General features: G+C 31.7%; 1 long non-coding RNA gene across 1 annotated transcript; it reads left to right on the top strand.

The window, feature by feature from the left end:
- Positions 1–1905: 1905 nt before the first annotated feature.
- LOC120067652 (uncharacterized) lies at positions 1906–4450 on the top strand. Its single transcript, XR_016527047.1, has 2 exons — positions 1906–2165; positions 4066–4450. It is a non-coding gene; the product is annotated as an uncharacterized LOC120067652 (long non-coding RNA).
- Positions 4451–10383: the final 5933 nt, after the last annotated feature.

Here is a 10383-nt window from a genome sequence, read left to right as displayed (position 1 = left end):
CTGCTGATGTTGGGATGGTTGAGCGGGATGGAGAAGACCCTCTCGTACTCTTGCTTCGGTGAGGGTCCAATGATGAATAGGGGTGAGAAAGATGGAGTTGGATTTCTCTCTCGTAAATCATAGAATTTCTAGATCATAAATTTTCTAAAGATCGGATGCCTTCTTCTTGGCATCAAGACTCTATTTATAAAACCATGCATTGTTCCTTGTTGGGATTCCCACTCTGATCAATCGTCATCATCTGACGTGGTAGGTGTGAATGTCAGCACTTCAAACATGGTCAATGTTCTGGAAGCTCGATCAAAAATCCGTTGGTACAGTTTCAGAGATCTCGAGGCATGTGATCGTTTGTTTGTTCTTTGAAAGATCAACGCATGCACGTCTCCTATGATCACCTGCAAAATAAATACTCTTGGTGCAATATGCTCATGATATGCGGTTAGAGGGTGCTTTTGAGATGCTTTAGCGTAAGTTTGATATTTAGCATGAATTTTAAGCATGATTGAGGCATAATCTTCTTTCCTTCCTTTATTATTCTAAGAAAAAAGCTATAATAACTTATATTTCTACAAGTTATCACCTACTTAAGAGACCTTAGCAAGACATTCTTATGCAAAAATAAATTTGACAAGATATTCATGCAAAATTGTGATGAACTAAGAATCAATTAGCATGCACGATTATTCGTGAACAGACAATCTCAAAATCATGCGTTCAAAAAATCAAGAAAATTCAAAGAATGCACAATTTAGAATTGCAAAACATCAATTGGAAGTAGAAAACTCAAGAATTTAACATTGAATTCTTGATCCAAGAAACTAGATTAAATTTTCCTAAAAAATTCATAGAAAAATTCGTGAGAAAACGACCTAATCCATGCTTACAATCCAAAATTAAACTAAAACCTAGCCTAGTGATACTGAAAACACAAAGGGAGAAGAAGAGAACAAGGCCTCCCTTGGCCTCCATGAAAATTAAGCACACCTTTTTGTTGGGTTTTATGTCCTAAAACTCGTGGTTTGTAAATAATAAATTAATTCTGTAAATCGATAAAGTTGTTATTGAATATATGGACTGTTTATTTCGTTTTAGAAATAAATACAATAAATTAAAAGATCCATGACTATTACATGAGTACTTAAACTTTATGTGGAGACATAAGAGTGGATCAGGTTTGAGTAAATAGTCAAAATGATCTAAAGCATAGGAATAAGGCTGGGTGTCTTATTCTGTTAACGCTATTGGATGCGACCCACTTTGTAGTTGTTACAAGAAGTTGTAAAGTGTTACAAACGAAGTGATCCTAATTCGTTCATGTGGTGACATGAGGAGTGTGGGCGTCTTGTGCAATGAGTTTGCATAAGATCAGACTAAAAAATTGTTGGGTTGTATGTCCTAAAACTCGTAGTTTATAAAGTTAAACATATTCTATTATCAATAAAAGATGTTATTCGACATTATTTCAATAAAGTTGTTATTGAATCTATAAATTGCACTTATAAAGTCTAAATCCTAAACTAAGATCCATGGCTATTATATGAATACTTAAACTTTATGTGGAGATATAAAAGTGGATTAGGTTCACTTAAATAGTTAAAATAAGCTATAGCATACGATTAAGATTGGGTACCTTATTCTGGTAACACTATCGAATGTTGCTCACTCTGTAGTTGTTACACGTTGTTGTAAAGATGCTACAAACGAAGTGATCCTGATTCGTTCATAAGGATCCCCGGTTTGACCCCATCCCCAGTCAAATTGGAGATTTTTTGCCCCAATCGAGGCGGGGACCCGACCCTACGGGGATTTTTGCCAACCCTATTTGTGAAGTAGTACTCCCCTATCCAACCACTTCATCTTCATTCGTGAAAAGAGATGGAATTTTTTTTTTTTGTCATATTGTTCATTGATAAATATCATAGAAAAAGAGAGTTTCTCTCTACAAAAAATTCTTTTCTCCCTCACACCAAAGCTCTCTCTCATAAGAACTCTTCTTATCAAATTAAGGATCCCACAATCCTTGATCCTTGTTCGGACAATAACAAGAAAATCGAGTGGTGGTGTGTTGCTATAGGTTCATGTTCATTCGTGAGTTTGGGAAGAAGATATGGTGTTCATGAGTTTGTGAAATGGAAGAAGACTGTGTTGAAGATGGTCTTCAAGAGGTATTCTTCTATTTTCCTTAAAAGCATATTGTAAGTATATATCTTTATCCTATGTATGATTTCTCTATTTTTCGCACATTTCTAAAATGAATTATACTGGCAAATGTATTCACACGCTTCCGCTATGGAATTTCATTCTTTCAAAAGGAACTCTAAGGAGATGAGTTCTGATGATGATATTATTCTGAGTGTTTTAAGTATAAAGAAAAAAAAATTGTAAATTGAGGATGTTAATGCCTCAAGTCTTGAAGGTTCCTCTCGTTCATCTAAGAAAAATATTTTTGTCTCTGACAGTGATACATCTGTTTCTGCTAAAGATGTAGTCGAAGACTTAACCTCTGAGGAAGATAATTATTGTGCACGAAGTAAAAAGAATCCTTCTCTTTCTATTCCCTCTGTGCCTCTTAATGGAATGCCCCTTCACAACGAGGCAAGTGGTAGGTCATGGAAATATGTAGTTAGAAGAAAAATTAGCGTTGAGCAGGAGCTCACTGATAGAGCTCAAGATTGCTTAGAGTTTGTGAAATTAATCGTCAAACCGGGTTTGATAAAGACTGTATTGAATATTGATCCTAACTATCTGAAACTTGTTCAAGATTTCTTTGTGAATTTTCCAAATGGGTTTGATGATTTTGATAGTCCAAATTTCAGGAGAGTTCATGTGAGGGAGCTCTATTTTGTGTTCCTTGATGCTCTTATTAATAAATTTCTTAAAAGAGCTGGTGTAGACAATGCTCCTACACAAAGACCCACCATGAGGGATCTTGTGATAGAATTGATAGGTAGAGTGAGACAGGCTTGGCCTAAAACTAGCAAGTTGTTGTTAGCAGAGCTGAGTGTCAAATATGTCATCCTTCAAGTTATGTGTCTTATTAGTTCTCATGTCATCAAGTTGCTCACCTGCTATCTTCATTTGATTTGTGGGATTTTGTTGGCTCAAAAGTCTGTTTTGGTTATTGTTGACGAGTGTATAGGTCTTACTCCTGATGTTCTTACCTTTAGTTGCAATATGTTTCAAGGATATCATGTTCTTTGTAGCGGCAACAAAAAATATTTCAAACCAGCCTATTGATATTACATTTCAAGGAGAATAATCCATTATGACTGTTTTATTTAGTAAACGAATTATGCAATTATTGACCTTTGAATTATGGGAAGTGTCTCTTCAAATTCACCAGTGTATTGAACGAAAAGCTAAGGTGGATGTTTTATTTCAAGTGATGTGTTTGTCTGCTACTACAACTGAAATTGCCTTTACTATTGGTGGAATGGATAGTGGTCCTGGTGGTTTAAACTGTTTTGGTTGTTTTTCTAAGATAGACAAAGGGGAAGAATAGTTCTGCCTCTGTCTTGTTGTTATCTCTACTTTGATAAGATAGTCTTTAGGTTGTGTGGTTATTGGTTTTCTGCATCTCTTATGATTTTTTTTTGTCTGGTTCTATGTTTTTAACTTGCTGGTTGTGTTTGTGTTCAATTATCTTGCCTTAAAAAATAATAGCCAAAGGAGGAGTTTGTTAGAGATTATGAAATTGGTTGTATTCGTTTAAGGATGCTTGAGTTTGTTTTTTAGGCTGTTTTGATGATGCCACAAAAATTGTCTCATAGAATTTCTTTCAGAATGCTGATTCTACAAACTTTATTTTTTTCTTATATAGCAAATTCTACAAATTTATTTTTTTGGATTCTTTCCTTGTTTATGCTTTGTAGATTTTGAATAGGGGTGTTTTCCTATTTCCACTGTGTCTATTTAAATCCAAGATGATGTCTTGCTAGAGTTGGCGCTTTTGAACATTTTGTTTGAAGCTTTTCATCTTATGGTGGTCGTGGTATATGCCAATCTCAATGATTGTGATTCAGAATTATTTTGATCTTGAAGTTGTGCTTTTGATTGTTGTTGAAGCATGCTTGGTCTTAAGGAGAGCCTAAGACATCACTACTTGAGAAGGCTTGGGGGAGCTTAAGTTCATGAAGTGAAGTGGTCTTCATTTGAGGGTGGAAAGATAGAAGTTGAAAGGAAGTCCCGTACTTAGGAGGCCTAAGTGAATGTTCACTAATATTCTTATACTTAGGAGGAGCCTAAATACATTGAAAGTGAGGAGATCTCATAGTTAGAGGGAACCTAAATACATTCAAATGAGGAGATCTCACACTTAGGTGGATCATTCGCTAAGTTGGCTATTTGAGTGTCACTGTAATTGTCGTTTATTTATAGATAAACATATTGTTGCAATTGCTTGACTTTATATTAGTGAAAATATCTCTCCACAGGCACACTGCTCCTGAAACATAGGTGGTACTACACCAAACTGGGTTACCAAAGCTTTGTGTTTTGTTCTAGTTCTAGTTTTCTATGTTTATCTTTGATGTTATGTAACATTTATTTTGTTGCGTTTTAGATAACATTTATTTTCAAAAATAAATTTCACTTTGACCTAAAACCTCGCAAAATTACCATCGGAAATAAATTGACCACTAAATCAAAAATTAAAACCTGTGAACTAGACTTAATGAAACAAAGTGACGACTAAATCAAAACTCTTGCTTTTGCACGGTACATAAACTAAATAAAATGTGCACTAGACTTGATATTATTTGAACTAGAATTAGAAACATTTTATCAGGAAATAAAATGTGAAAATCAAAATACACACAAAGTTTTAACTTTATGACAAGGAAGAAAAATTGAAAGGTATCGTTTATTTGACTTTTTCAAAATTGAAAGTTGTCATGAATCCTTGCAACCTATTTTGGTGTTCCCAATACAAAATTCTTATGAATGAGCTATTTTTTTTTTTTTTTTTTAAAAAAAAAAGGTTTAACATGTTGATACAAATAACAATTATCAACTTTTTAAAAATTTCTTTAATCATGCTAGTATAGGCTTTATGATCACTCTATTTTGATATCATGGCAGCTAAAGGCTCCAATGTTACAAAAACATTTTGTCACTAATATTGATGTAAAGATTTGACAAACAAAATAAAGTCAGTTTTTTATAATGTACATATATATTCTTGGTGGGTTTTCATCTATGTTTCCCTCCTCAAAAGTTACTTCATTTGGTAATCATTTTATTTTTTTTGTTTTTTAAAATTAAATCTATGGATACTACGTTCACTCTTAAATTTCTTCTTTTGTTATCTACTTTTCATCAATTGTTTAAAAATAAAAAGCCAAATTTTAAGAACTAAAAAAAGTAGCTTTCAAAAAGTTGTTTTTGTTTTTTGAATTTGGCTAAGAATTTAACTATTATAATTAAGAAAGATGCAAATCATGGTAAGAAATATGAATAAGTTTAATTTTCAAAAACAAAAATAAAAAATAAAATGATTATCAAATCAGGCCTAACATATCAAAATTGACATAATAGTATTGATTATTTCATTGTTGTCATTCCACTGGCTATACTAGCTAGCCAAAATTGATCAAATAATATTGTTTATGGGAAAACTGAATTCCTAAAATTTAGGATAATTTTTATCTCAAACTTGACCAAGTGCTACAATTTTTTCTTACAAATTTAATGGGGGCACAACAAACACAACACCAAAACTATAAGGATATAAATTGATAAAAATTAATGAATTTAAAGATTCTCATATAATGCATAACTGTGCAACATTTAACCTGGTAAGAATTAAATAAAATCATTACCAAATTTTAAAGGTGAAAAATTATTCAAAATATCAGGATTATATATATACACTATATATATGTATGTGTGCACACATGTGTATGTATGTATACACACATGTATGTATGTGTAAGAAGTAAAATAAAAGGACAAATTATGCGTGGACGCAGTACAATATGTGTGAGGAGTTCTTTCATTAGTTGAAAATTGTCTTTTAAATATTTTTAATTTATAGTTTGTAATTTTTTTAAATTTGATCTGAATAACCTGTAAAACATAATTAACCAACTAAATAGATTCACATAATAAATAAAACAACGAAAACGAAGTCCATACTATAACAAATAAATCAAAAATTACAATATCCTAGAATAAAACAAAGGCGATACTAAATAAAAGAAATTTGTTTTCACAAATACATAGAAGAAATAAAATGAAAACAACGTCTAGAACACGTTTGGAACACAGCATCTTGAACAATCGTCCAACCTCATCACCGAACAACATTCTACAATAAAACAAAAACATTGAAATGTCATCATTTTTAAACATACACAACACGATCAAACTTCATAAACAAAACATCCACAAACACGTTAGAACTTCATAAACATTCATAAACATACAAGAACTCCAAGTTTAACGACAAAACGAGTATAATCAAACTCTACCCACCCCCCACAACAAACATGAAACCTCCCGAACATCAAAAAACACACAAAAACACAAATTTCATAAACAAGAACGAACACACATAAAATTCAAACTTTCTCCCCAAAATGGTTTAAACCAATCTCAACCCAACCCCACAACACATTAGAACTTCATAATCATTCATAAACACACAAGAACTCCAAGTTCAACGACAAAACGAGTATAATTAAACTCTACCCACCCCCCACGACAAACATGAAACCTCCCGAACATCAAAAAACACACAAAAACATCCACAATCCACAAAATTGAATAAATTATAACATCCATAATCTACAATTCACAATAATCCACCAAATTGCAGAAATTGTCACATCTATTAATGTAAATTAAGTAATCCATAACCTTAAGAATTAAAAGGAACAAAAAAACTCAATCCACAATAACATCCACAATCCATGGCTTAAATTAAAAACAATCCACAATAACATCCACAATCCAAAAAAAAAAAACTGAATCCACAATAACATTCTAGAAATTAAAAACAATTGCTTAAATTAATATACAAAATAAGAGAAAATAAATGAAATGGATGTGTACAAACCTTGTCTAAAAGCTTGAAAATAAACAATAAAATCGCAAGCAATGAAGGGGGAAGGCGGAAGATTACCGGCGGGATGAAGAGGGGCGGCGACTGAAGAGAGGCGGTGGCTGAAAGGGGCGGCAGCTAGACAGATCGTCGGGTTGAAGAGGTGGCCGGCTGAATGAGGGCGACGGGGGTTAGGATTTTAATTTAGAGAAGAAGAGGGGAAATGAAGAAGAAGGGATTTGGATTTTTACCAGATCCCATCTCCCGACGCCGCCCGACGGGCATCAGGAGAACCGTCGGGAGTTCCTCAAAACTCCCAACGGTTATCGGAACTTCTTACACCTATTTTACGGTATTGGGAGTTCCCAAAGAACTCTTGATGATGTTTTACTTCGTCGGGAGACACCCTGTCTCCCGATGAGGTCTCCCGACGAGCAATTTAGGCATCGGAAGAGCTCATTTTTCTTGTAGTGGAGTGTTCCTTTTTTTTCAATTTTATTTTCCGTTTTCTTTTTTTATTCTTCATCTCATTTACTCTTTTCTTTCTTTTTTTTTTCTCAAGAACCTAATGATTTATTCAACTCACCTTTCTTTACCGATATCTCAAGCTATCAGTGATAGCTTCTGTCATTGATATCAAGCTATCAATGATATAATGCTATCAGTGATACCTCCGTGATCTCAAGTATTTAATTTTTGAAGTGAAGAATTTTTTTCATCCACTTTAACTATCCGAATATCTAATTGTAGCAAACGTATTCTCTCGCCAAGAAATTATTTCAACAAAAGTAACTATACTAAAAGACAAGCATTTTGGCATTACTAATAACGAAAAGCTATCAATGATAGCATGTCTATTTTTAATGAACTCAACTTCGCGTCATGCCTATCTTTTGTCTTGTGATGTTCGTCTCATGAAGTTACTTCACGAGAAATGAACTCGACTTCACGTCATTTCTATCTTTTGTCTCGTGAAGTAACTTCATGAGATGAACTTCATGATAAATGAACTCAACGAACTCAACTTCATATCATTTCTGTCTTTTGTCTCATGAAGTTACTTCACAAGAACTTCACGAGACGAACTTCCTGAGAAATGAACTCAACAAACTCAACTTCACGAGACAAATTTAAATCCAAATCATCAATTTAGTCAGCAAGCCACATCAGCATTTAAATAAACTACTTGGACAGATCTGTTAATTTAAACAATTCTGTTAACGAAGAGGACCTTTTAAACGTATTATTGAAAACTTAAGGACTAAAATGGCTAATTTGAAACTTCAAGGACTAAACACACATATTCCAAAAAGAATTGGGAACTAAAAAAGTATCTTTTCCTTAGATTCTATCACAGATAGCATGTCTATTTTTCTTGTGGAAAAAGGATGGTTGAAATAGGCTTCTCTTCAAAATGTACTAGACTGTGATGTTCATTTTTGTCATTTTTTGACCTAAATCTATATTATAAAAACTCTATATTTGCAATTAGTTTTTTCTTGTTATATAAATTCTAATATTTATTATATAATTACTATCTATGCAAACAATCATCTAAAGAAAGTTTCAGTAAATATAAAATACTGAAAATTTTGGTTTGGAATCGCTGTACGTTTATGGACAGCGGGCCCAGTTTTCGATAATGGGCCTTAAAGTGACCCAACAAAATAGGCCTCTTATTAATTGATGGGACTTTAAATGTAGCAATATTTATGATAATGACCAATACAATGGCCGATATAGGATGTTTATTTTTTCCTTTGTTTTTATTTCTTTTTTCTTTTAAATTACGTGGGCCGATAAGATGTTAAGATTATAATATATGTCAGAATATTTTTATCCATATTTTCACATTTTACGAATTCGTTTTAAAATGAAAGGTAAATCGATATTTTCATTATATTATTAAAAAATCCATGAAACATAAAAAAAATTACAAAAGGCCTAATACAAATAAAATATAAATAATAAACATTTCGACTGGTTTAAAAAAATCATAAAATATTATTTAGCAATTTAATTTTTTTTATAATATTTTCATAAATTTTCATCAAAATCGACATTTTTATCAATATTTTCACTGAAATTTTCATACAGTTGAGACTTCGACATTTTCGTTGATATTGATATTTTAAACCTTGGTTAGGATAAAGGTTTAAGTGATAATAATTAATTCTTCTTTTCGGGAAATCTATATATTCCCCTTGTTTTTTAAAAAAGAAAAAAAGAAAAAAAAAAAGAAAAAGAAAAAGAAAGGAAAGGGTGGTTAAAAAAAAAGAGAGGAGGAAAAAGTTCAAAATCTCCATATAAATTATAACAGGTAATTTTTAATCTTTCAATTAGAACATTCAAAATGACTATTAAAAAAATGTTGTTTTTAAATATGGAAAAATGAACCAAAATATAGCAAAATTTTAAAACTATCAATAATAGATATTGATAGACATGGATAGATGCTGGTACAAGTCTATCAATGTCTATAGCATTTATCATTGATAGTTCTAAAATTTTGCTATATCTTATAAATATTTTAAATAGTTTTACCATTTGAAATAATTTTTTTTTAAAAAAATTATTATTATCGGGATTGATTTATTTGTTATATAGTATTTACAATTGCTCACTCAAATACTCTCTTCAAATCAATTTACCAATGAATGACCACTTGGTCTCATCAGTAAATAAACTCAATAATTAGTATAGATATTTAGATATTTTTCAAAATCATCGACTAAAAATTGGAAATTTAAACAACTAAGACTTTATTAAGATGGTAACAAGGAGAAGCGGAGCTGGGGATGCACTCCCATTTTCATTTTTTGGGGATTTTTCATCCTCATTCCCACCTTATTCCACGTTTTAGAGAGTCAGGATCGGAGTTTGGGAATCCCCCCACTCAGAGATCGGGTCCCACAAAGAAATATTTTCAAATTCATATGATATGAAATATTTTTTAAAATTCAAAAATATTTTCAAACTAAAGAATGAAAGCCATATCTTTGATATAACATGCAAGACATGTGAAACCATTCAAATTTATATGCTTACAACTTTATAAAAGTAGTCAATTTGAGTATAATTCAATAGTAAATAACGTGTATTACCTCTTTTGAGGTCGAAGATTGTTCAAATTTCTATACCCATAATTTGTTGTAGGATAATTTACGAAAGGAAAACAAAACATTCTTAAAAAATTAAAAGAAAACATCTTAATTTACTGCTACCAAACCCTTGCTTTAAAATGCAAAATACACAAACTAAATAAAATGTGAACTAGACTTAATGTTATTTGAACTAGAATTAGAAACATTTTATCAGGAAATCAAATGTGAAAATCAAAA

This window comes from Benincasa hispida, unplaced genomic scaffold (assembly GCF_027475165.1).
Source record: "Benincasa hispida cultivar pf3 unplaced genomic scaffold, pf3_genome.v1.1 HicScf26, whole genome shotgun sequence".
Lineage (NCBI taxonomy): Eukaryota > Viridiplantae > Streptophyta > Magnoliopsida > Cucurbitales > Cucurbitaceae > Benincasa > Benincasa hispida.
The sequence above is the reverse complement of the archived record's forward strand: the minus strand, read 5'-3'. Positions and strand labels throughout refer to the sequence as shown.